Here is a 27,529-nt window from a genome sequence, read left to right as displayed (position 1 = left end):
CACAGGGATGTAATGTACAGCATAGGGAATATTGTCAATAATATTGTAATAATTTTGTATGGTGACCAACGGTTACTAGACTTATGGAGGTGATCACTTCTTAATGCATAAAAATGTCAAATCACTAGGTTGTACACCTGAAACTAATATAACAGTGTATGTCAATTATACGTCAATAAAAGAAAGTTCACCTGAAAGTTTGTCACCTGGGTAAGCAACTACCCTTGAAGGAGAAGTGCTGAGTCAATTTAGATCTGGTTCCCACTCAGGTAGGCATTGTTCCTTCCTGGGGTGAAGAGCTGTTTAGATGTTGCCCAAGAAAACATCTTCTTCGCTTGTACTACTTGTCCTTGAAGGTATAACCAACATGCTTTTGAATCTTCCCAGGCATGCTTCTCCCCACCCTCTCTTGATGGCACCGTATACTTTCATCTTAGAAAGAAATGCTGGTTTTCTTCTTTCTCTTTATTTGCTGCAGGGCAGTGTCAGACAGGGTGTCTATCCAGGTAGCCAGATTCAAGGACACTGTAGGGGAGAGGCGTTGTCTCTGGCAGAAAGCCAGGCCTACTAGGCTTGAGTCTACCTGGGCCCTCCATCATGGCCTTGGGCAGGCCGCTTGACCTGGTCCTCAGAGGGATTCAGCTCGTAATGTGGAGCTGCTGGCGGTTTAGGGTAAGCGACTGTGACACACAAGGAGAAAAGAAGCCCTGCAATTACCAAGACCTGCTGCTGTGACAGGCTAACGCTGAACCCCTCCCAGCTCACCTCAGCCCAGGAAGTTTCTCAACTCTTGGGAGAGAAGTTTTCTCTGGTGTTTGAGTCAGAAGCAAATTCAGGTTCCAAAGCAAAGTTACACCGGGTCCTTCAGGCTCGCCAGCATTGGCTCTGAGAGCAAAGCACGGGCTGTTCAGGGTTTTCACCTCAAAAACAGTGCTGGTGGTTTGTCTTCGTGCTGCTGGGTGGCAGGCCGAGCAGAGAGCAGGATGCTGAAGGGTCTTTTGTGTTTATCACCTCTTGTTTTTTGTGATAACTTTACGTAGTCTTTCTCAGCTACTGAACTCACACAGATCATGGCAAGGTCTCTTTGCTTCTCCTCTTTTCCTTTGTAACAGCAAACAGATTCTCCTGAGACTGGAAACATTTGTTTTCTCAGCCCACTAACTCCAACTACAGTACATTTCCTCCTTATCATCACTATTTAGGCTGTAATTATTCCAGTCTACTAACTCCCACAGAGGTTGGGGATAGCTGTGGCTAAATTGCATAAATCACTGATTTTTGGTCCTTCATTGTCATTGATAAACTCAGGACATGGGAGTCCCCAGAGGTCCAGCTCCTCAAATTTGATGAACATTTATGTTTATGATCCAAGGACAGAAAGGGAAGCTGTTGGCAAGGACCTTGCCATGAAGATCAGAAATTTCATTTAAATCCATTGTGACTGCAGGTTCTATTTATTCTCTTGTTGTAAAATGGCTAATAATAAGCTAATTTGGGTAAGTTATGAGAATGGCATCTACAACAATGAAGAAATGAAATTCTAATCAGGCACAAACCACCTATTCCCAAAACTCCAGATCACCGTATCTCAAGCTACCCTCTGTTTGACTCCACAGGGAATAGAAGGGAATTGACCTAAAAGACAGTTGCTAAAAATATCCCATCCCTAAAATATTTTCACTTAACCTCACCTACCAAAGCTGTGTTTCATTGAATGGCCAGTGAACCTCAGCAACTGGTGGTGGCAACATGGGGACAAGAGGAGACCTTTAGAGCGTGCTCTCAGTCTTAATTAAAAATCGCACTGGCTTGCAGGCCTACATTAACTTGTAGGACTGATTAAGCTATGTCAGATTAGATTTGCACACGGAGAGCCACCAAAATGAGCAGCTCTGCTCTTCAACAGTCATCTTCATCATCAGCCAGTCAAGACACACAAATTGCATTGAAGCCCTGGATATGCAGAACAAGATCAAAAGCTGCATAAGAACACTGATGCTGTAGAATTATTTATCCTGCAGAAAGCTATACATTTTCCTTCTATATCTTAAGTGAACTTATGCATCAGAAATTGTGGTGTAGCGGCAGAGCCTGGACTGTTACTTGGCTTTGAGTTGGTAATCCATAGCGGGAAGAAAGTGGCCTATGGTGCCCCTGCAGGGCTCCATGGAAGTCATTTACATATGATCTTTAGAAGTATTCCTCTTTCGCCAGCCCTCGGGGATGTCACAGATGGCAAACAGGGAAGGCTCCCTGAACCCCAACATCTGGTCAAATGGTTCCACATAAGGAAGGAAACTTAAGTCTTTTTTATTAGAGTAGGTTAGACACAATTCCAGAACCTCCATCCCCTCTGCTTCTGGAGGAATTATCTTAAAGTTTTAGACAGATTTTGAAAACATTCAAAACCCAAGAATAGCTGTCTCAGTCTGAAGAACTTATTAACACAGAGATTTACATATTTGCATCTAGTCGATAAGAGAAGAAACTTTGGGGGAGGACAAAAAGAAATTCAATGCAGAGAAAAGGGAGTGAATAACTAAATAGTTCAAGCCAGAGTTTTATTTCCCATGCTGTTCCTCCGCTTTCTAAACCAAGGCTTTTACGCATTGGGTCTATTGATAAGAACTGGTTAAAAAATAAGGGAGAAGAGAGCCTTAAATAAATTGTAAAGCTAATGGAGATGCAGGGAAAGAGCCTTCTCCCAAGTGCACAGCTTGCTGCTCCACATATAGTATCTTGAAAAATCTTTACTGCCTTCAAAGATACAGCCCTTGGCACCGAGCACCATGCCTCCAAGTTTAGAATGTGGACCTCCATATTTATGTTCCCCAGATGGTGGAATTTATAAATGCACCATGGGGTGCTATTGAAATTAATAATTTAATTCATTTCCGTGATTGTGCAGTGATTGCTAGTCATTATGGCAATAGCAATGAGCAGAGTCTCTCAGTACTGGGATGGAGCTGAAGGGTAATCTCAGTGAGAGTAATTCCTCTGTCATCCTGTTTCAAATGCAGTCAATCCCTTCTGAATGGGGAATAGCCAAAACTTTCTGGAATGAAAATCAAGGCAGTATCAACCTAGTTAGATGATGATGGCTTCAATTTATGTGATTTCAAAAGTTTGAAGTCAGCCCTCTAAGGAACACTGAAATGATTTATGATTGTTTAGCTTGGAGAAAGAACAGATAAGAAGAGACCCAATCACCGTCTCCAAATGTACAAATCTCTCACTCTATGTCTGTGGACAACTACATCCAAATAATTGAGAATTAACTGCACATTTACTTTCTATTCCCATTTGCCTGCTTATCAAGGGAATATACTGGCAGCTGGACTAAATGACTTCTGAAGTCCCTTCCAGAGATTCTCAGAGATTCCCTGAGTCAATGGCAGGGTTGGGGGAGTAGGGGAGTAGTAACTCTCTATTTCCTCAAGGGAAGTACTTGCTTCTCCCAGCCTAACGATCTGGAAGCCTAAATGTGCAAGAGGGAAAATTATTGGGCGCTGGCGCACGTACGCATGGCCAATGTGGATGAGCCCGTTGGAATTTTCAACCCAAGAGGCTGTAACTGCCTTGGATTTATAAAGTACCTTTTCTTCTTCAAAAAAGCCAAAACCCTTTCCCATATTTCCCTCATTAACTTCAAAGTTTTTATTAATCACAAAAGTAAGCCCTGACCTATAGATCCTCATCCAATAGCTGAACAAACTAACACATGAATAATAAAATAATCCGAAAAAAGCTGGAAATAGATTGTTACCCTGACTCCTAGACATTGCTCCATCCATTAGATTTCCCCTTTGGATGCCTCTCTTTCTGCCCAACCCTTACAGCCTGAATGAGTAAAAAGAATCAGAATGATTTCCCACATCATTCCCACCCAGCAATAACCCTGCACAGGGCCCAAGTTCAGGCTCTGCCCACGACTGGGCAGAAGAGAGAGGAAGGACAGTTGGGAAACAGAGAGCAGAAGGTGAATGCAGCCACTCCTGGCTCCCAAGACGAGGGCAGGAGCTCAGCACTGAAGACCAGACCATGCTTCCCTTCCGCTCACTCTTGTGTGGGTCACAGAGTTCTCAGGCTGGAACCAGGATACAGAAGCATAACTACCTTTTCATTCCAACCTATTTTCAAGGAAAGCTTCAAAAAGGCTGTGAGTTTGGGAAAGTGGCAACAAAAATTTGCGCTACTATTGTTGTGTTTTAGGGACTAGAGAGTAAATGTCCCTGATAAACTAAGTACATGGTAACTGTGAGCAGGACCCACTCTGTCATTGTTCTCAGTGATTACAGTGAACATTACATGCTAAACACCCAGGGCTCCCTCTTGATCTCCCTAAGTGCCTCACCTCTTGCTTTCCTGACCGTTTGTACCTCTTCAGCATTGACTCTCACACCCCTCCTCTCTGTTTAGACTGCAGGCTCTGTGAAAATGTGCCCTACTTACCTCTGTAGCTGTCCCCAGGGGGAACCAGCACAGGAATTCACCCACAGGAGAAGCTCTGTAGATGTCACTAACCACATTCATCCAATTAGCGGAAGCAGTAGGCATCACTGGGGAGTGGGGAGGAATTTGCTGTATTTTCTTTTTGGTCATGAAGAGATGAGGAGAGCCAAAATTCCTTAAGTATATTACAGGAGTCCCAAGGTAATGGTGTTAGGAGGTGGGGCCTTTGGGAGTTGATTAGGTCATGAGGGTAGGGCACTCATGATGGGATTAGTGCTCTGATCAAAGAAGCACCAGAGAGCTCCCTTGTCCCTTCTACTGTGTGAGGACAAAATGAGGAGTCAGCAGTCTGCAACCTGGAAGAGGGCCCTCACCAGAACCCAACCCTGATCTTGGACTTCCAGCCTCCAGAACTCCGAGCAAGAAATTTCTGCTATTTATAAGCCACCTAGTCTGGTATTTTGTTATAGCACCTCAAACAGACTAAGATGATGGATTTTATCATCTCCTCCTCACAAAATTGTCTTAAGGATCAAATGAGATTATAGACGATAAAGATCCCTGAAAACTGCAAAATTCTGTGCATTTGTAGTCACATGGGATTAAGAGAAACAGAGCATAAATAACTAGATATTATTGTATTATGCTCCAATATCCAAAGAAAATTACCTAGTGCTTTCAAAGAATTTTTAAAACAATTTTTAAGAAGGAAACCGACATGAATTGTTTTATTATAAGAAGCCATTTGGGGGGTTGGGTGGAGGCAGTGAAATTCCAAAAGTGATAAGATATCGAATGATGATAGAAGTGGCTCTGATTTATAACCGTATCCTGGCTCATCAGCAAAGTGAGTTCAAATCCAAACTGAAAGTGTCAGAACAAAAGGATGGTCCAATTCCCATTTCAGTCTCTCTTTAGTCATTCATGCCCACTGGAGACTTTGTGAAGATGGATAATAGCTCAAAGTCTTTGCTATGGCCTCCTGCTGAGTGTGCCAGGCATGTAAGAACATCTTTGACACTCTACTTCAGGAAGACAACACTTTCCAAACTCTGGTGCATGGAACACTTTTCCACACAATGTTATAGTGCTCTGGAGTCAAACATGTTTAGGAAAATCTTTACCCCTCTCTGACATTCACAGGGCATATTTGTAGAGTAAAGCTTCTGGAAATCTTGCAGACTTAAGTGCATTTGTTAAACCCAGTATTTCCCAAACTAATTAGACCATAAAACTTTTCCTCTTTCCTCAGGCTACAAAGCCACAATTAATAGCTGTTAGAAAGATGTTGTGTAAACACAAATCCAAGAAGAGATTTGTCCCCCCACCATGGACTCTGTTCTGCTGTACAGTCAATATGCCGCAGAGGAGGGTTGGTGGGTAACAGGGGTTTCAGGGCCTTTGCTAGATAATTGTGCATATTCTCCTGTCAGGGTGGTGGAACCAGGATGCCACTTTGAGGAGCAGAGATCACAGGTACCCTTTCAATATGGCAAACATTCACCACCATGTGGTGCCTGCAGAGGGAGGGTCTTGGGCAAGGGAGGCCTTCACAACCCCACACAGTGCCAGAGCACATTTCCCTCCTGGATTTAGACATCAGGCTAGCCCATAGCCAAGGGGGTGGGTAGAGGGAGAAAGCAGAGGTGCTGCCCTCATTTCAGAGTGATACAGCAAATGCACTGAAAATCCACCCAAGCCACTATTCTCCCTCCCCCGCTCAAAACCATTTCAGATAAAAACAGTAGTAAAACTTGCCATTGCGAGAAATCTGGCATCTTCCAGGTGGTTACACAGTTTTCTAAATTTGCTCTGTGAACATGGCTCTAGTTTAAAGACCAAAAGCTTAAATTGAGCAGTAAAAATCCTACAGGGGAACAGGGCGCACGTTTCACATCCTATTTTCCCAGCACCCTGTGCACACACACACTTATTCTTCTATTTATTTTCCTCCAGTATTCAGATTCATTGGCATCATCCTTCCCTCCCAGTGATGATCTACTCCATTGTCTTCTTGCCACACAATTCAATTCAAGACAATTGTTTCTTATCCACTGTGTGCCAGGCACTGAGCTTAGAGTCATCCGTTCTCAGAGTCATCTTGGAGCAGAGTCATCTTGGATTCTGCCCTCTCATGCACAGTATCTAACTGATCACAAAATCCCATCGATTCCACCTCTGAAATATCACCCAGATATTACCACATTTACTTCCTTACTGCCCTCCCGTGATTCTGGCCCTCATCATTTCTCACCCAGAAAACTGCAGAAGCCTGATGTGAGTTCCTGCCTCCAGCATCAATCTATTTCCATGCTAGGGCAGCCAAAGATTGCAAATAATGCAAAGACCTTCAATGGCTCCACATTATCTACAGAAAACAGCTTTAACTTTAGACAGCAGCATAAGGGGCCCTTCACAGTCTGGCCCCTCACTACATTTATAATTCCAAGTTTCTAGGACTCCTGCCTTCTCCCTTTCCCCTAGCATACCTCACCCAATAATAATTGGGTCTTATTCATTATTATATTCTTAGTATATAATGCTAGGTCCAGCACAAAGCAGGTACTCAGCTATGTCAAATGATATATAATATGGAGGGGGAGATAGAAGGGTAAATCTATTGGTTTCCTTTTGCTGCTGTAACAAATTATGGCTGTACCACAACAAATCTGCTGTATCACAAACTTAGTGGTTTAAAACAACGCAAAGTTACTATATTATAGTTCTGGAAGTCAGAAGTCCAAAATGGGTCAACAGGGCTGCATTCCTTCTGGAGGTTCCAGGGAAGAGTCTGTTTCCTTGTCTCTTCCAGCCTCCAGAGACCACATGTATTCTTCACTTCATGGCCCCTTCCTTCATCTTCACTCTAAACTCTGCCTCCATCATCCCATTTCCTTCTTAACTCTATATCTCTGACTTTGATACTCCTGTATCCCTCTTATAAAGACTTTTGTGATGACATCTTTGGGCCAACTGGATAATTCATGATAATCACCCCATCTCAAGACCCTTAACTCAATCACATGTGCAAAGTCCCCTTTGCCATGTAAGGTAACATATTCACAAGTTTTGGAGATTGGGATGTGGATGTCTTGGGGCAGGGGGCATTATTCAGCCTTCTACAATGAATCAATAGATTTTGTTAATGAGGAGTATCCTAGTAGTATAAGCTGCCAGGGGAAATTATAAAAAGGTGAGTCTAAACTCTGTCTAGAAAGGCAAAGAAAAGCTTCACAGAGGGAATGATGCTTGAGCTAAGTTTGAAGGATATACAGGAATTCTGAAGCGACAAAGGAAGGCAGCCCTCCTAAGTGGAGAAAACAGCACAACCAAAGCACAGAGGCATGGGGACAGGGAGCGGATGATTGATATGACAGAAACACAAGGTTCAAGTGGAGGGGACAGAGAAAGGCAGAGCGGACTAGATGTCAGGATCTTACATGCCAAGCCAAGGAGTTTGGAGTTTAATCTGAAATATGTGGGGAATCATTAGGGAAGCAAGCATGGAGATGACGTGATTATGTTGTAGAACAGCACTATGCAATAGAACCTTATGCAATAATGGAAATGTTCTCTATCTGCACTGCTGAGTAGGTAACCATAAGCCACAGGGGCTATTGAGTACTTAAAATGTGTGGCTTGAGTGACTGAGAAATTGAATTTTAAATTTTATTTAATTTTAATTTAAACTTGAATAGCTCCATGTGACTAGTGGCTACTATTGGACAACACCGTTCTAGAAAGATCATTTGGAGAATGGATTGAAGGTGATTTGGAGGTATGGGAGACTGAAGGGAGGAACACAGAAGGTACCCTCCCAGATGAAAAGTGAGCACAGCCTGAACTAAAACCTAGGCAGTAGTAATAATGGTTGTTGGAGAGATTAGAGAGAAATGTCAAATGTAGTACTAGGAGGGTGTGATTGATTGAACTTAGGTGTGGTCAAGTCTAGGATGAATCTCGGTTTCTCACTTGGGTGACTGGATGGTGCCATTCATCAAGCAAAAGGAGCAGAGTTTAAAAAGTAAGCTCATAATTTTAATTTGTTAACAGATCTAATTTTGAGGTAACTATTAAATGGAGACATTCTAAAATAAATATCTCTGGAGCCCATGAGAGGGAGATCTGGACTGAAGTTGTAATTTTGGAGACTATCAGCAGGTAGGTGAGGGCTGAATCCCTGGGTGTGGATGGTTTTGCCCTGGAGTAGTAAACAGCATAGAAAAGTAGAGGGCAGAAGACAGAACCTGAGGGAACACCAGCATTTAAAAGACCAGCAAAGGCTGAGAAGAATGAATTAACGAGCCATGAGGAAAACTAGCAGATAGTGAGGTCATGGACTCTGAAGAAGGGAAGAGACTCAAGGGGGAAATGATCAAATTTTTTCTCAGGGAGGTCAAATGTAATAAAGACTGAAAAGTTGCCATGGGGTTTGAGATGGGTGACTTAGCAAGAACAGTTTCAGCAGAGTGAGGGTTGAGGGTAGACGGCAATGGAAGCCAGAGGATTCCTGTGTCATTGTGAGGAAGAAAGCAGGGTCACCATTGTAGATCCTAAGTGTTAACTCCTGTCTCAATGAGCTTGACTGAGAGAAAAAGAGAAGAAGACCACGGGATAAAGGGGAGCACAAAGGCAAAAGATAGGTGAGATTTGCAGCCATTTGCATGCAGAGGGAAAGGAGACTAAAGCTTCGGGGACTAAAAATACAGTGATGGGCCACATAACGATGTTTTGGTCAATGACAGACCACATATATGATGGTGGACCCATAAGATTAGTACCATATAGCCTAGGTGTATAGTAGGCTATGCCATCTAAGTTTGTGTAAATACATTCTACGATGTTCCCAATGACGAAATCACCTAACAACACATTCCTCGGAACACATCCCTGTCCTTAAGTGATACATGACTGTACAGGAGGGAGGGAAAGGGGATGGAGAAGGCTGCCAGCTGTCCAAACGAGGTGGTCTAGTACTCTAGTTTTCTATATGATAAAAGCAAATAAAAACACAGATATATAGATTCCATTTTAAAAATCTCATTTAAACAATAATTGCATGTGCACAAGTGGGAGAGCCTAATGTAAAATGTAAGCTATAACATAGATTTTTATCAATATGCTCTTCCTGAGAGGTCATTTTTGGTCCACAAATTTAATTAAAGTGTCTGGTATTTCTGTTGAAACCTCTGACACACCAAGGAATGACTGATGGAGCAAGGTCCTTGCATCTCGGAGAATAAGCCCCTTGCCATTTGCTGAGCCAAGGCCAGAATGACCTTCTTTCCAGACGGAGTCATAGAAGACTTTACGTGGAGCAAAGTTATAAGAATATAAGATCATGCCCTCCTTGCCCCTCAAGTTCCCCATTGCTCCACTACCACCCCCCACTCCCCGACTCCCCCCACCCCTCCAAACACACAGGCATATGCAAGCCCTATTTTACATAAGAATAGGTGTCTTAGTCTGTTCTGGAAAATACCAGACTGGGTGGCTTACAAACAATGGAAATTTATTTCTTATAGTTCTGGATGCTGGAAATCTAAGATCAAGTCACTAGCAGATTGGGTGTCTTGTGGGGGCTGGCTTCCTGGTTCATAGATGGCTGTCTTCTCACTGTTTTCAGATGATGGAAGGGGCAAGGGAACTCTCTGGGGCCTCCTTTACAAGGGCGCTAAACCCATTCATGAGGGCTCTGGACTTATCTGGCCTAATCACCTCCTAAAGGCCCCATCTTCAAAAACCATCACACTGGGGTTTCAACATACAAAATTTGGCCAGGAGGGACGTACATTCAGTCGATAGCAATGGGATAACACAGTTCTGACCAGGGCTCATCTCCCACCTTAACTCTGATAGCCACCAGTAGGCTTAGAGTTGTCCCTAAGAGGAGGCTTCAGGCAGAGTCAGGGCAACTGAAATGAGGGAGGAGAGGAAGCAAGAGAAGAGACAAGGAGAAAGAGAAGATGGAAACACACAGATCCCTGTAGGAAAGAGTGTGAAAGTAATACTTATGGTTCTCGAAGGCACCTGGACCTTTTTTTATCCATTGTGGAGAATATCAAGGACATCTGGAGAGAGAAATTATGGGAAGGGTGACTCTAGGCCAGTGCTGTGCAAGCTATTGGAGGAAGAGAGGGAGGAGAAGAGGAAAGAAGAGAAGAGGAGGAGAGGGGAAGAGGGAAAGAGAAGGGGGGGAGGAGGCTGCAGAAAAGGCCAGTGCAACTATGCCTTGCTGCTTCATAAGTTCTTCACAAATCACCGCCTCATCAGCCCACGTTCAGGGGTCAAATGCTAGGGCTGAAAATCTGTTCAATGTTAGTGTGACTCTTGTGGAAGATTTTGGTTTCTTTATTGTCATTCACAATGGTGGCAGCCTGGCCCTGTTATTTCATTAATGCCTCTGAGTCAATAATGAAAGAGAAGACAAAGGACTAACAAATGGCAAAGCAACGTTTATTCCTGGGTCTCTGAGAAAGGGAGAACTTTCAAGACAGCCTGGATCTCTTTCTATCAGAAGCCAAACAATAAAAAAGAAAAAAGCAAACTTCTACCTGGAAGAGAAATTATAGATTACCTATCATTTTCAGATAAGAAAAATACGGCGCAGAGATGCCAAATGAATTGCCCCAAGAAACAACCTGGAGCCCAGGTCACCTGACTTCCCATCTAGCTCCCCTTCCACTGCCTGTGAGGTTTTCAAATTCTGTTCCCTGGAGGCGTCATGGAGAAAGGGGTTGGGTGGGAGGAAACCCAGTCAATTGGGTAGACTCTACTTCCCAGACTCCTTCAACCACATTCAACCACAGTAATTCCCTTTTATCCTACACACACACACACACACACACACACACACACACACACGGCTTCTGCATAACATTGCATTTGAAGAAAATTTCTATTGTTAAAAATAAGTCAAAAAACGACTGCCTTTTACCAGACATATGTTTTATGTACAATAAGCAAGCAGGTTTTGTTCTACAGACCTATTGTCAAATGTAGAAGGTTCTTTTCAATATGAATATGATGTGGAAGTGATGAGGGACCTAACTGAATAGTGAGAGTGGGTGGAAAAATGAGTTAGTTCAGAAAATTCCATATAGCACGTGGACTTTTCACTGGAAAGTGTATAACAGTGATTCTTAAACTTTTTTGTATATCAATCACCTGGAGAGTTTGTCAAAGCACAGATTGTTGGGCCCCACACCAGAGTTTCTGATTCAGAAGGTATAGGTTGGAGCACAAGAATTTGCATTTCTAACAAGTTCCGAGATGTTGCTACTCCTGCTGGTCCAGGGACCACACTTTGAGAATCGTTGGTGTAGAGTATAGACTGCTGAAAAGGAGTAGGTTCTACATGAGGTCCTCAAAATGCTTCAAACTGAACTTTTGGTGTAAAGCAAGAAGGATTTCTTTCGGAGGCAATGTTATTCAGTTAGTGGAAATAGGATCTGGAACTTTTTTTTTTTTTTGAGGAAGATTAGCCCTGAGCTATCTATTGCTAATCCTCCTCTTTTTGATGAGGAAGGCTGGCCCTGAGCTAACATCCATGCCCATCTTCCTCTACTTTATATGTAGGACGCCTACCACAGCATGGCTTGCCAAGCGGTGTCATGTCCGCACCCGGGATCCAAACCAGAGAACCCCAGGCCACCGAGAAGTGGATCATGAGAACTTAACCGCTACGCCACCAGGCCGGCCCCGGATCTGGGACTTTTTAAGACATGGAAAAATGTTTTTGTTATAATGTTGACTAAAATAAGAATATGATTTCAATGACAAAAAAAAAGGAAATAAACTGAAAAATGTCATTATTTTCCCCATGTATACAGCAGAAATTATTTGATCTCTAGACATTATGCAATCATGGTAGTTGGTGGTTAGGGTGAGAATAAATGCTTATATCTATATGTGTATCGAAGGTACTCATCCATTTTAAAAACATTTATAAACATTGGAGTGGAAATAAATCCCTATTTATATGCGTATGAGTGTCATGTATACTCATTCCTTCCACAAATATTTATAAATGCCTACCAGATGCCAGGCATTGTGCCAAGAACTAGGGAAGAGAAACATGTTCATTGCCTTCAGTCCAGTGAAAGAAACAGGAAGTGAGATAAGAGCTAATAGACGTATATGGAAACTTCTACGGAGGAACCATTTGGTTTGACAGATATGTAGCTCCATTTTGGACAATTTAAGTTTGACCCTGTGGGATATGCAGGGATAGATGTTAAGTAGGAAGCCAGAAATATGTGTCTGTAACTCCAACTTGGGTTGGAGATGTAGATTGGCAGTCCCTATCTAATTATGGGTATAAGTGATTTCTTCATGAAATTGAAGTGTGAGAAAAGGAACATCAACATTTATAGGTCAGGTAGAGGAGGGGTAGCCAGGAAAGAAGACCGAGAGATTGACCTTGGGCTAACAGAAATGTAGATAAGATAATGTATAAAATACAGACATAGGAATGTTTCTGTTTTAAACAGTATTGATTTATTTTCTTGAAATAAGATTTCTTTAGTAATTTAGTCAATACGCCCTGTAGGAAAGAGATGACGTGCTGAATTACTCATAACATGTCTTATGCTTCCTGGTTAGAACCAACCTTACTCAGCATTTTCATATAAATCCTGGGGTCTTATTTAAGTAAACAAAAGATTATCCTCATAAACATAACTTTAAAACCCTAATGAATAATTTTTCTAATAGTTTCTCCTTAAGGCCATTAGCTTTCAGTCATTTCATCATACGCATATGTAGTACTGGTCACGTGCACAAACAAGCCAATTTCTGCCATTAGCCGAGTGGGCTGGTGGATCTGTGATGTAATCTCACGCACATTTACACATGTGCACACACGTACAATCTTTCCCCCTCTTCTTTATTACCTTACCTCTCTTTCTTGGCTGTTTTCAATGTAAAATTACAACACTGAGAGTGTCACATCTCTAGTTACAGTTGTTGCAAGCGAGATTTTAAAATTTTAAGTAAAAATCATTACTCAATCAGTGGGTTAACATTCAATTCAACATACATTTTGTAAGCACTCTTATTCGTATAGATACGACAGTGGGTTAGGTCACTGTGCCTGCACTCACTGAGCAATAAGGAAGCCTTTTTGACCAGAGAAAGTTGGCTTTCTAGTTATTTATGTATATAAAAGTATATATATATAAAACCTTGTTTAAAGTGTGCAGATGATGTTGATTTGTTGTAATTTTGTTACATACATAAAAATAATATATACAAGATATATATAAATATTTTTGTATATATAGGTATAAAATATGATTTCAGGTCATCGTTCTGGTCTTTGTGCAAGCTACATATGTATAAAATCATATATATAAGGATTTAAGATTTTTCAGGTCTTGAGAGTAAAAGGTTTGACTACAAAGAAACATCACAAGGGATCGTTGAGGGTGATGGAAGTGTTCTGTATCTTGATTGTGGTTATGCTTACACAACTCCGCACTTGTCAAAACTACAGAACTCTATACCCCAAAGAGTAAATTTTACTATATGTAAATTTAAAAATAAAAATTTTTAAATGGTGATCTATAATAGTTACTACTTCAAAGGATATTGTTTAAAATAAATTCAACTTGTCACTTTACGGTCAAACCATTTATACACACATATTCACTCGTCTTTATAGAACTTCCACACAAAGTTATTTATTTGCCTGTAATCTTACTCCAGGAGAGTTCGGTTGACTTTCTCAAGATACAAAGGAAGGTGGCTGTTCAGCCCTTTTTGCCTGTGGTGCCTCAAATTTCTGCTTCTTGGTTAAGAGAATTCTCCAGAGACAGATGTATTACAGCACTTTGAGAACAATATTCACACCCACCGCTGAAGAGTGAAAAGAGATAGCTCAAGGTTCAACTCTGTGAAACAATTTAGTGGCTAAATGTGTTACTTTAGGAACTAAATCCAGGCAGGTGCTTGGAAAGAAGCAGTTAAAAATGGTGACAGATACCTCCCAGAGTACATGGGTATTAAGACTTGCGGTCAAGTCTTCCATCCCAGCCTCTAGACTCGAAGCACACCCTAGACTTCAAGTATACATCTCTTTATACGCTCTATTACCTCATGGCCGTTCCTTGCGGGTGATGAATGCTAGTGTCCACAGAACAGCGCGCTGATGCATTTTTTCCTGCCATTGTATGTAACATGTTTTCTAATTCTTTTGCTCTATTCACCATTTGACCCCAACGATAGGGGATTATGGTATTAACTCTCTACCCAGCACACATTCTTTACAGACTCTCACTAAATACTGTAAGCCTGCTGCAGAGAGGAATAAAAGTGAAAGCATACCGTCTGGTCTTAAGCTGAGCACACAGAGGGTCGTGATCCAATTGGAAGGGAAGCAGAATTTTTAAAAAGAAAGAGGTTTGACCAAATTTTAATCCTTGTCATTTTCATTTCTCTTACCCTGTGGATTTGGGTGATTTTATTTGCACTGTCAGCTTGAGCCTAGGGATTGGAAATCAGGCTTTTATGGAGATTATTAAAAGTACATACAGTACACTAAAGGTTGGGCTAACTGATATATGCTGCTAAAAATATGAATGTGAATGCCCTGGTATTAGATGCCACTGGCGTACATTTCATCCTCCTTAGAAGGTTATTCTTGGGAGCCGAACCTGCTGCAACAGCAGTGAGGTGCAGGCTGTCAGGATATTTCTAATAGGTAGCGAATGACCAGGGATGGAAATTAATTAGCATTACTCAGTTGAAAAGGTAGCTCTTTATACCATTAATTCTAATACAAAGTAATTCCACCATCCTTCTCCTAAAAGAGGGCATTGTAAATTGGGGGGAGGAGGAGGCCAGGGTTAAAGCTTCAAGGATTTATCCACGGGTTGGATAGGCTGCAATGTCGTCCAAGTCCCTAGGCTGGCTTTTGTTTGGTCCAAGCTTCTCAGATGCATCACTAATGACGTTTAGGTAGGTAATGTCATATAGGCCCAGATCACAGGGAGAAAGCTCTAGACCTCACTCACAGTCTTTAAGATCTCAGTAGATTCAAACGAAATGGTTTACCCGATCTCAACATAGTAGGAGAATTCATGCTTTGATGAGGCAGGTTTAAGACCTCAAAGACATGGAAGGACTACTTTACAAAGTAGCTGACTATTTGGGACTTGTGTCCTTGCAAGGTTATAGATTACGATAATCTAAATAGGCTTAAGAGGGTTTTAGAGAGATGCATGGATCACAGCTCTATGATGGACCACCAAGAGAAAACGGGGTATTTTAGGGACTTATTTCCAATTATAGGTGCCAGTGGCATCCCCATGCCTGCTGCATGGCCTCCCTGGGTGCCACTGATAGATCGAGAGTCACTGCTACGCTGAAGCATTGAAATGGGGAGGAAGACAGATGGCAGGAAACAAGTGAACGAGTGTATTTCACTTGGAACTTCCAAGTCCCAAGACCTAGACAGTGATGTCCAGTTTAAGGATTGAGGTCCGTATCCCTGTGTTATGGCCTCCTATGTGTAAAACTGTGCTATCCTGCCATACACCTAGACCACAGAAAAGGAACCACGGTGAAAGGTGGACTTTCACTGCCCTCACTATTTGAAACCTTATTTCTGAACTACTTGTCCCAGCTCACTCATATTCTACATCCTGACTGCTTGTTCCTCATCTTCTTGGCTTGAGGTCTGGTGATTTGTTTTCCCTTTTACAGCCTTACCCACTCACCCCCCAGACCAGCCACCGTCTGGCTAAAATGTTTATTTCCCTCTTAAACTTCGATCCCGATTCCTGATTCCTGCTCTGGCTGGACTGCCTTCACAAACACTGAGTAAACTCCCCCACTGGTCCAGCTTGCCCCATGGACCTCTCTATGTCAGTGTGCCCTCCCATCCCCCAAGAGTGGCTCTCCCACCAGTTGTATTCCAGCCCACAGGTAGGATCTGTTGGAGGCCATCCGTCTACTGCCACCAGAAAGGAGTAAAATGTGTCCTTTAGTGTGATGGCATACAAACTGCTATGACTCTAGCCCACCTCAACCCTCTTTCATTAACTGTCTTTTCAAAATATAAGCATATATTAGCTATTCATGATTTTTTCAAATCAGGTTTTACTTACTAGATGTGCATAACAATTCTATGAGTCAGGAAGAATAAATGTGAGTTCTCTCTTTAGTACAACAGTGCTAGTGAGATAAAGACAAGTCAGGTGACTTGGCCCATATTACACAGCAAGTGAATTATAGAGCTTAACTCACCTGATCAGTGCTTAATCGGCTACCCACGTTCCCCTGGACTGAGACCTTCTGGAGAGAAAGGATCAAATCTGTGTTGTCACTCTGTATGGAAATTAAAAAATAACTTTGATGATAGGATGATAGAGTTGATGATAATGATTATGAGAGTAGTAAATATGCTTTTCATCTCCAACAACAGAAATCAATTTTGTTTTCCTGATTTTCATATCTGCATGCCTTCACACAAATTGTTTCCTCTACTTAGAATGCCTTCTACCTGCCCTATTTTCCTAGAAAATCCCTCTTCATCCTTTAGAACCTGATACATATCTAACCTCCTCTGTGAGATCTGTACCTATCACTGCCCCTCCCTAACTCCAAACAGAATTAACTATGTCATATGTTAATGGTGTTACACTTAAGATATAATTCTTTATGTCATTATCTGTTTATCTATATTTTCTCCCACCAGATTATGGACAAGGCCAGGAATGATGTCTTATTCCTTTCTCCATTCCAACCTGCCACAGTGCTTGACAAGTTATAGATACTCAAAATGTATTTTTGGGGGGCTGGCCCTGTGGCCAAGTGGTTGAGTTTGCGTGCTCTGCTTCAGTGGCCAGGGGTTTCGCCAGCTCGGGTCCCGGGCGCAGACATGGCACCGCTCATCAAGACATGCTGAGGCGGCATCCCACATGCCACAACTAGAAGGACCCACAACTGAAAAAACATACAACTGTGTACCAGGAGCCTTTGGGGAAAAAAAAGCAAAAATAAAATCTTTAAAGGCTTTAAAAAAAGAAGGTATTTTTGTAACCAAATGTGATGAAGATGATGGTGACGATGATGGGGTAGGAGGATGATTTCACTCCTTCCAAGAGAAATAAAGAGCTTTTCCAGCTTTAAGAACTAGCCTTCAGTTTAGAATAGTATATTAGTCAAGGTAATCAACAAAGGCCACTGTTAAATACAATTTCCAAATATAAGTGCTATAACCCGAAACAAGGCTATTACTTACTTATGAACCTCTGGTGTAGGTCGAGGCTCCTTCCCTCATGTGGCTCTTTCATCTTAGAGTCTTTGCTTCCGGCTATTTAGATGGGAGAAAATGTAAAGAAGATATACCAGGTTTTAATCCAGTTGGCCTCGAAGTAGTAGTCATCACTTCTGCTCATATTCCTTTGGCCAGAGCTGAGGAGCACAGGGCCCATCTAACTACAGCGTGGCCTGGGAGATGTAATCTTCCCATGTGTCCAAGAAGAGACTCCAAAATGGTGAACATTAAAAGTTTCTGGCCATTCTCTGCCCTTCTGGATGCCGAGTATCAATTTTACTCTTCCTCTCACTCATGGAGCACACTCACCTCATTTTAAGGAAGACAATGCAAGGTCCCCTCCAATCACCACCTCCAGATCAATGTCCAGAATACCCAGGTGATGCGCCATCTTCTCCATTAGTCTAACATTAAAAGGCCAAGTTATCTGCACCCTACTTCCCCACCATCACAACCCATTTATAATGGCAGAAAAGGGGCAGGAAAATAACGCCATTTGAAAAGAGAAATAATAGACAATATGCAGCATCACAGCCCACAGCCAAGCTGAGACTGCTCTGAGTCAGCACTGTGAAGCCCATACCTTCTGGGCATGGTGGATGCATGTGGAGTTGCCTCTCCAACAGACTCCCTTATTTCTTCTTCTCCTTGGCCACAAGTAAAGAGGGTTTGGTGGAATACCCTTCCTTCAGAACAGTGAGCTCTAAAAGCTTCACCTCTGCTCAGTCTAGAATGGGTTGGGAACTTAAGAATGGTTTCAAGCCTTGAATAAACAAAGACTTTTCAAGTCCAGGCCCCTGGTTTCTTTGGCAGTGTGATTCTCAAAAACTTAGAAGGCATGTGATATATTTGCTTCCAAACAGGTTCATGTGCCTGTAACCACTCTTATAGTTATTTTTTAGACATTATTATCAAATATACCTTTTTTCTTTGCCTATTCACCACCGTGCCTTTCTCTCAATTTAATTACCTAAATACACTGAGGCTATCAGAGACAATAGGTGGGAAGTCCATACCCCTAGTTTGATTTTTGCCTCAAATAACTTGATTCAGTTGAGAACTTTTACTGGATATTTGTCACTTAAAGCCTTTTTCGGTACCGTGTCTTGCTATCTGAGTCGAATTTATTTTTTCCAATCCTATAACCCAAATTTCTGAACTCTGTGTTCTATTTCTGCTTGCAAACTCATGAATTCTTTCCTGAGTCATCTCTTTCTTGCAATACGTATCTAGATTAGCCAAAAACACTGCTAAAATTCTGTTTTCTAACCACTTCCCCTAAAGATATAAACTGTGCACATCACTGCCTTCTAATTGATAGCAGGCTCAGTTATACCAAATGTTTGGTCACTGCGTAACCTAAATTTCCATCTTTCCTTTTTCTGGTATTAGTTTCCTTTTGGCCTGTTGCTGAACCACCAAATCAATAATACACATTTAGGATAGCTTAACAGTCAAAGAATATGATTTGGTTATGTTACTATCCCACTTCTGGTACCCATTTTTGCATTAGAGCAATAAATACCATTGCCATAACAACAATCTCAGGGATCTCACATGTAGGTTTATTTCTCCCTCATGTCACTGTCCAGTGCAAGTCTGGCAGCCCTCCTTGGAGGCTCTCTTCCAACTGGTGACTCAGGAACCCAAACTCCTTCCATTTTGTGATTCTGAAATCTTAAACCAGTGGCATCTGAACTCACTGTGGAAGGGAAAGCGAAAGCTGGAGTATTATTTAAGATGTTTTTAAGTGGTGGGACTAGAAATGGCTTATATCCCTCTGTCTTAATTTTTTTGGCCGGAACTCTGTCATGTGACTCCAACCTAACGAGGAATCGAAATGTTCCTGTGTGCTCAGGAACAGGAAATTGGATTGATGAGCTTATTGCTCTCTATCCCGTGTTAGAATGTGTCATTTACTTGACTCCTTACTGTTGACTGACCAAACTGAGAAGAGGTTATCTTTCTTTTCTCAGTCATCAATTACATGTTTGGACAATAATGACATGTTATTTTCATATTAAAAAATGCAGGTTCAAAGTACTTTTAAATTAATTATAACGAATTTAAGGCAAGTACAATTTTTCCCACTTAAAAATGAGATGAAATTGAAACACTGAGAGGTTTCAAGGGACCCACTGTGAATCATCCAACAAGCTACCGGACCTTTGGCTTTGAAAAATAACCTTTGCTGACCAAATCTGTGTAACACAGGCAAATTAGTGTGTAAACTGGCCATAAATGACAGTTAATCATGACCATGCAAGTCCCCACATAGAGATGGCTTAGTCTAAGAGAGCTGATTATCCATGTGCTCCAGTCAGACTTGCCAGTCATCCAGCTCCCTCTTTGATAGGGACACCTCAACCCAAGGGAAGAGAGGACCCAATCCATCAACAAGTATCAATCCGTGTAGTAGTGGAGTGGAAAGAGCACAGATTTTGAGTGACACAGACCTAGGTTCTTCCATTGGTTGCATGCCCTGAGCAAGTAGTTGGAACCTCTCTGAAAGTCAGCTCCCTCATCTCTCATCTATGAAATGGAAGATAATATATCTACCCTTTGTAATATTGTGAGCATCTGAGACATATATATAAAGCATGGTTGATATTCAGACAATGTGAATTGGTAGGAGTATTCTCAATGGCCAGTGTTCATGCTACACTACGTATTGACTATTTTAATATCATCCCTGAATGTACCCAATAAATATACACCTAACTATTTATTTAGGCCGACAACAGGCTTATCATTTTTCTAGGCATTATGGAAGATACAAAGAAATTTAAGACATAGACCCTGCTCTCAATCTAGTTTTGAGGCCAACTATATGAAGCTAACTAGAAATGTGACAGGAATTCACAGGATTCATGTCAGCATTGGCTAGAAGGCTCAAAGAAAATTCCATGAAGAAGACAACTCCATGAGTTTGCAGGATGCCAGGTTAGAGACAGTCAGAGGAAGGGAGATGTTTCAGCATAAGGTTTGGTAAAGTAGAGAACACAGAGAAGATCAGTCAGACCGGAGAGGAGGGCAATTAAAGATAAATGAACTTTATCACCAGGGCCCCAAATTCATTCTGAGTTAAATGATAGTTAATTTTATGAATTAAAAAGGGTAATATTCCAGTCCCTGAGTGATCATTGTATTTCCAGAGGGTACTGATATGGACACAGTTATAACAGATTCTGCTAATCACAAACCCTTTGTACAAAGAGGAAAAGAGGAAAATAAAGAAATGTACATCTTTTGTATGATTTTGATGATGTATGCTGTATTTGGTGCTTTTCGAAGGCAATCATCCCTGTCTTTCTACTTCCCTTTCTCTCAAACGTTCCCTTTTTCTACTCCTCCATACTTAGCACTACAACACACACATGGCAAGTGTCTAGAACAGTGGCTTGCCACATAGTAGGAGCCCAATGAATATTCATTAAACGGATTCAATAAAGTTCTGAGACAGTTTTGCTCGGCAGAATTGCAACTTGTTGTAGTCTTCAAATCAAGCAAGGCAAGCAGAAGGTCATCTCCTAAAAAAGGAGACAAAGAAGACTGATCAACGCTTACAATGAGTTTATATGAATCCATAAGGAAGGAAATTCGTAGGTGCTTGTAATAATGAGATATACTGACCAGAAAAGGCAGGCAGCCCAGGAAAAATCCCACCTTTGGAAGTTTCAACATAAGAATTGTCTAAGTGCCACTTTCCCAGGCTCAGTACAAACTAGTAATATGGTTACAGCTTTGATGGGCCAGTCAGCAAAACACCTTCCTTCCCCAGCGCTGTCCCTGAGCTCCAATTAAGTAGCTAAATGACAGCAGATAAGCAGGGTGGGTAATCTCCAAACCATACTAATAGGCATCATTTTTTAAGTTAAAGTGATATAATCTCCCTTTTCGTTTAAATTATGATTCCTATAGTTTCCATCCATCAAATCAATGTTTCTCAGTCTTTAAGTGATGGAAAAAGGAAGTCATTGCACAACACTTACCACCAAATTAGTATTTCTTTTTTGAGTGCTTAATAAAATGATAATCTTGAAAGCTAAGCTTTGAGAAAAAGGGATTTCCAAATTTCAAAAGCTCCCTTTATGTAAGCAAAACAATACTTTGAGCGACAATATGGAATTTTACAGGTACAGAGAATTTAGAATATGACATAAGCACGATTTTCACCTGCCTAGAGAGAAAGTTGAAAGTTGTTCTGAAGCTTGGAGGAGGAAGAAATGGAAAAAGGAAACTAGCCAGTTCTGTGTGTCCCTGACCTCCCACACTCCCCACACTAGGAATTCCCCAGAGCAATAGGACTTATTCTTTGCTTTCCTGTGAATACACCATGAGAATTTGAATCCCAACCTTCCTCTCCCTCCAATTTATATTGAAACCTCTGCAACATGGTACCATTACCAGACAGGATAATTTGTCTGAGACAGTTGTCTAGGTGCCCTGAAGTAGAGCTTCCGGCTTCTCAAGGCCTGCACTTGGTACACACGGAATCCAGAAGTTTCCACATACTCCTTGGGAGGATACAGTAGTACTGAGAGGCCAGAGGACACACAGGGGCTGGGGGTTGGAATAAGGTGGCCACAGAGTGCAAGAACTCCACTACCAGAGGCAAACAGCAGGACCATGGGTAGGATTAAACACAAACTCCAAAACACCAGATGAAGGAGGCACCCCTCTGTGGCCACCAGCCCAGGGGACCCAGGGAATAGACCAGAGCCATCCTGCAGCAAAGGCCAGCAAGGACACAGAGGTAACAAGCCAACTCAAGATCCCTTCCCCCACCACGGTGAGGGCACGCTATCCAGCTGACAGGTGGGAAGAGGGAAGAGAAGGCCTAGGAAACTGGGCGTTTACCCCAAAGAGGCTGTTGTCAACAAGAGAAGGAGTTGCTTTTAGTTGCCAGGTTTAATTTTCATCCAGTTCCCCTCCACTTCCCTATAAGAGAGAGACAGAGGGCTCAGAGCAACAGGAGAAATTATACCAAAAACATAAAATGTGCTATGCTTTTAACTCGGCTGAGTGTAGTGCATGTGATTTTTAACCCCAGACTGTATTACTGATGTAAAGTCCTGGGTCAAAATGCCCAGAGGCCCTATCCCTGCTTTAAATGGGAGAATGCGGGATGGATAGAAATGCATGTGATGTCATCTAAATTGTATGGCTTCGTAAGGCTTTTCATCTATTACTATGAAAAAAATTTTTTCACATCATCGGTCCAATTGGGGGGAAAATTTAGTCACTACATTTTTATCTACAAAATGTTATTTTCTTACCATCAGTGGAGAGAATATAGAAAACACAAATTCTCACACGTAGTTGTGCTATGAATCTATATTTTGTATCCAGAAAGGTAACAGGCCGGAAATTCATAGGAAAGAAATCATTTGCTATGTGTTGTCAGGTACTTTGTTACATAGTGCCATCTTAAACTATCTTACATATTCCTCAAACCACCAATAAGTCAGGCATTATTCCCTAGTTACAGATGAGGAAACCAAAACTCTGATTAATAAATCAAAGTCTACTTGTCGAAGGTCACCAAAGCTAGAAGGTACCAGAGCCAGAATTGCAATGCAGCTGCATGACCTTGGTAGGACCCTTTCTGCTTCCCTGCATGGCCCAGGGTCTCTGCCCCTCTGCCCAGCAAGTCACACAGAGACCTGCCTAACAACCACACACCCGATGAACACACAGGGCTGATGCCTCCTGTTCTCTGGAAATGGACACTGAAACATCTCTTCAAGACTGCCAACCCTGGACTCTATTTGACCTTAGTGAGGACCAGCAGCACAGGCTATCTACACTCCTAAGACAGGAGACTCGTTATTTCTCCCTCAGGTTCCCAGTTTTTATGCTAGATTGAAAGATTTATTTTTCTCTCTGGCTGCCACATTTGCATCCTCTCCAATTAGCACAATCATTCTTTGAAGAAAAGCCCAAGTTGCTTTTCTGGTTCCTCAACTTCTCAGGCTCCTGGTCTGAAGGGCCATTGTCTTGACAAATCAAGAATGGGGAGCCTATTAGCTGGGCTGCCCAAGGGCCTTCGGGTACCTACCTGTTCCCTTAGATACTGGACACTTCACAAGAAGCATGCATAAGCCAGCAGGTAAGGTGTCATGATCCTGGGAACACAGCAGCCTGCAGGAGCACCTGGGGAGAGGGGGCAGGTCTTCAAAAGACACTTAAAAAATGCTTTCTAATATGCAAGGATCGCATCTGGTGGAGCATGAAGCATGTGGCAGGACAATTATGGTGGGCTTTCTGAAGTCGTGGAAAAGACTAAAAATGGCCCATTCCTCAGGACATAAGGAAAAATAGGCATTGAGCCAGTGGAAACCAAGAAGTAAGCCAGAAGGAAATGGAAGCTTTTCTGTTTTTCCTCTCTAGTTCCTTTCTATATTAAAAGCCAATTTTACTAGCATTTTGTCAGCCGGAGTACTTTGTAAACAAGTACTTCCAAATTTTCGGACCAGTGAAAATGGAGACTCATACAGATGTTTTGAGGACTGTAACCCTTAAATGCTTTCGTGAATCATTAATACAAATTAACGTGTGCCTTTTTTTAAACCAGGGAGTAATGATACTTGTTCTATGAAAACTAGTAATTCATATTTAGAATGTTAGGACATTTAGTTAACTAGAAAATTTGACCTATGGGAGAATTTTGCTACTAAATAGGCTAAAAGTTAACTAGCTAGCATCATGAAAATCCATGTACTTCAGAATTAGTAGGAAGAGGTTGCCTCCCAAATTGGATAATTTATTACCTGTGTGACCTTCAGGTCCTTTATACTCTCTGTGCCTTGTTTTTCTCATTTATAAATGAAGATAATGATATCTACCATCCCCAGCTATTAAGCTTAAACGAGATAGGCACATGCACACATCTAGCACCGATTGCACATAGGAGACACTCAAACAATGTAACTTCGATTATTACTACGTTATTATCGTCCTTTTAATGCTGCTACTACTGGTTGTGTGAAGTTATTTAATTTCTAGCTCTTTCTTTCTGATTCCACCAGCCTCTGCCCACTCTTGCATTCTGGCCCGACATACCTCCCCTGGATGGCTGAAAGTTTCCCCAGATTCTATGATCAGCCCCTCCTCTTCTCATATGAAAAATAAAGTGTTGTTTGGGAGTGTCTGAGACTCTTGTGGGCAACCCCCCTCCACAGAAACACGGCCCTCTGCCCTGTCTTGGTTCTTCCCAGCATTTCCTTTTTCTCTGGGCCAGACCTGGATAAACTTGTGGTTTCCTTCCTTCGTGCTCTCTGGAGAGCTGAGTACTGCACACTTGAAAGCCTAAAAACTTGTCATTTCCACCTTGAACTAGTGGCTGACCTCGCCAGACAGCCTGGGAAATGAATTAGTGTCCTTAAGCAGAAGCAGAATGTGAGCAGTGACCCGCTCTCCTAAGCAACTCCGGAAACTGTCAAGCAGTAGTTAAAGTTCCCTTTTTTCCCCAACCCCTTTAATTATGTTGAAAACTATGTCATATTGTTTTTGAAAAAGTTAATGAAATAGTAGGTAAAGGTGAACCAAGGAACATAATTTACTTGGATTTCTTTGCAAGCTTTTGATAAGGTCCCTCATAAAAGGCTATTAAGGAAAATAGATGACCAGAGGGCTATGGGCAAAGTCTTTCTGGTGTATTAAAAACTGGTTAAGCTATTTTAGAAGGAAGACTCACTGACGCTGACTACTTCTTGAAGTGGAGAGAGGTTAATCACAAGCTGTCCCCTGTGTTAGGATTTGGACTTGAAGTGTTTAAACGATTTATAAAGGAAAAGAAGGCAAAGTTGGTCAAAGACACAAAATGACTATCATGGTACAAACTTTCCAGAATGTTTGGTATGAATGAAGGCTCCTGGCCCATCAACTGGGAATACAGGCCTTGGAGGGAGGAACTAGGCCTGGCCCGAAGATGAAACCTCCAAGGATGAGAAGAAACTCTGAAAACCTTTCAGAAAAAGACAACAACGCTTCTCATTTGGAGGCTCAGTGCAGCCAGGCCTGAGGCTGGAGGGCAAGACACGACGACCTTGCAAGTGTCCTTCCCACCCTTCCAGCAGATGGTGGTTTAAGGCCATGAAAAATTAGAAATGAGTGGCATGGGTGGAAAGCATTTAAGCAATATGAAGACACTATTTTGCATGCTTTTCATTCCAAAATTCTAAAAGAATAATTCTATTGGTAAAGGAGAACCAAAGGAATGTAATGGGGACTAAGGCATTAAATAGATCTCCTGGGTAATTCTTGTGTTTGACCTGATGCAACAGAAAGTAAGCAAGAGATACTGAGGACCTGTTTACTGCTCACCGGAGGGGCAACAGGAAGTGCTTCTTTTTTACAAAACAAGATAGACCTTGCTTTAAAGTGCTTATAATCTAACAATACACTTATTGTCATAGTTATCCTCACTGCCATCCCCCTCCCCCAAATATTTTCACAGTAAAATGGAACAGAAGGAATTACACAAATATCTGGATGCTGAGGAGGCAAATCCCAGGTCCCCTCCAGGCCACGGCCCTCATTAATCTTTATGACACTTCTTACTGAGTCTCACCTGCATTTTCTCAAGACCAAAAAGTCCTAAACACAAAAGTCACACTGCAACCAATGGCAAAGTTAATTCTAATCTAGATTTGCCAAAACTTCTTTTCTTTTGCCTAGTCAAGTAGTAACTCTAGTTCATACATAGGGTGTTTTTTTCACAGTAGGAACACATTTATTTTGAGAGAGAGAAAGTGTGAGATAAAATATTGGACATAAAAACACTCCTCTCACAGTCCCCTATGAGACCCACACAAATATATTCAACTTACTTTTGACATAGGTGCAAAGGCAATTCAATAGGGAAGAAATAGTCTTCAACAAATTGTGCTGGAACAATTGGCTGTCTATATGCAAAAGAAGCCCCAAAACCCTTGAGACATACTACAGATAAAAGTTAACTCAAAATTAATCGTAGACTTAAATGTAAATGTAACTGTAAAATTATAAAATTTCTAGAAGAAAATCTTGGCAACATTGAGTTAGGCAAATTGTTCTTAGAAAGAATAGCAAAAGCACTATCCATAAGGAAAAAAAATGGATAAATTGGATTTTGAATAAAAATTCAAAATCTCAGGACCTGAGTCATAAACAAGACGTGAAACAAACAGCAAACTTTTCATTTTCCCACCAGACTTGGCAACAGAAAACTTTTTCTCGGGAATATAAGAAGCAGAGTGAGCAACCAAATTAAAAAATGGCAGCTCCTCAGCTAACTTTTCCCTAAAATGGGGCAGGGAGAAATTAATGGCTCTTTCCTTTGCTTTCCTATTAATCTGTGTGCTTTATTATACTCAACACACTCTATTGTCTAGACTCATCCCATCTCATGCGCAAGTGTCCTTAATGAGCAGTAAGCTCCTCAAGGGCAGGGCCAAGTTTTGCTATATTTTTGTTCTCCTGGAACCTAGCAGAGGGGTTGATACAGACTGTGATCAACAAATGTGTAAAGAATAAAAGAAAGAAAGGCAGAAAGCAGGAAAGTAGGAGAAAGACATTGTGAGAGGAGAGAAAGTGAAGGAAGGAAGGAAGGGAGGGAGCAAGGGAGGAAGGAAAGATGGAAGGGAGGACAGAAGGAAGAAGGGAAAGAAGGAAGAGAAAAGAGGAGAGAAAAAGAAAGAAGAAAGAGAGAGAAGGGAGAATGAGAAAGAAGGAAAGAAGAAAGAAAAATGTGCCTTCGGTGGAGGAAATGAGGACAGGTAGGGTCTGTTGAGAGACAGGGCAGTGTTGCTG

The 27,529-nt window shown here is 41.7% G+C and overlaps 2 long non-coding RNA genes across 4 annotated transcripts in view; one reads left to right on the top strand and one right to left on the bottom strand.

Annotated features, from left to right (window-relative positions):
- LOC111773473 (uncharacterized) overlaps window positions 1-27,529 on the bottom strand; it is a 168,286-nt gene that overhangs the window by 57,645 nt on the left and 83,112 nt on the right. For all 3 annotated transcript variants that reach the window (XR_011438502.1, XR_011438501.1, XR_011438503.1), the window contains 2 exons: window positions 17,699-17,770; window positions 16,702-16,782 (listed from right to left, as the gene is read on the bottom strand). This is a non-coding gene — a long non-coding RNA (uncharacterized lncRNA). The remainder of the gene's footprint in view (window positions 1-16,701; window positions 16,783-17,698; window positions 17,771-27,529) is intronic.
- On the top strand, window positions 8,055-12,266 carry LOC138924361 (uncharacterized). Its single transcript, XR_011439407.1, has 2 exons — window positions 8,055-8,230; window positions 12,031-12,266. It is a non-coding gene; the product is annotated as an uncharacterized lncRNA (long non-coding RNA).

Source organism: Equus caballus, chromosome 5, assembly GCF_041296265.1.
Source record: "Equus caballus isolate H_3958 breed thoroughbred chromosome 5, TB-T2T, whole genome shotgun sequence".
Lineage (NCBI taxonomy): Eukaryota > Metazoa > Chordata > Mammalia > Perissodactyla > Equidae > Equus > Equus caballus.
The sequence above is the reverse complement of the archived record's forward strand: the minus strand, read 5'-3'. Positions and strand labels throughout refer to the sequence as shown.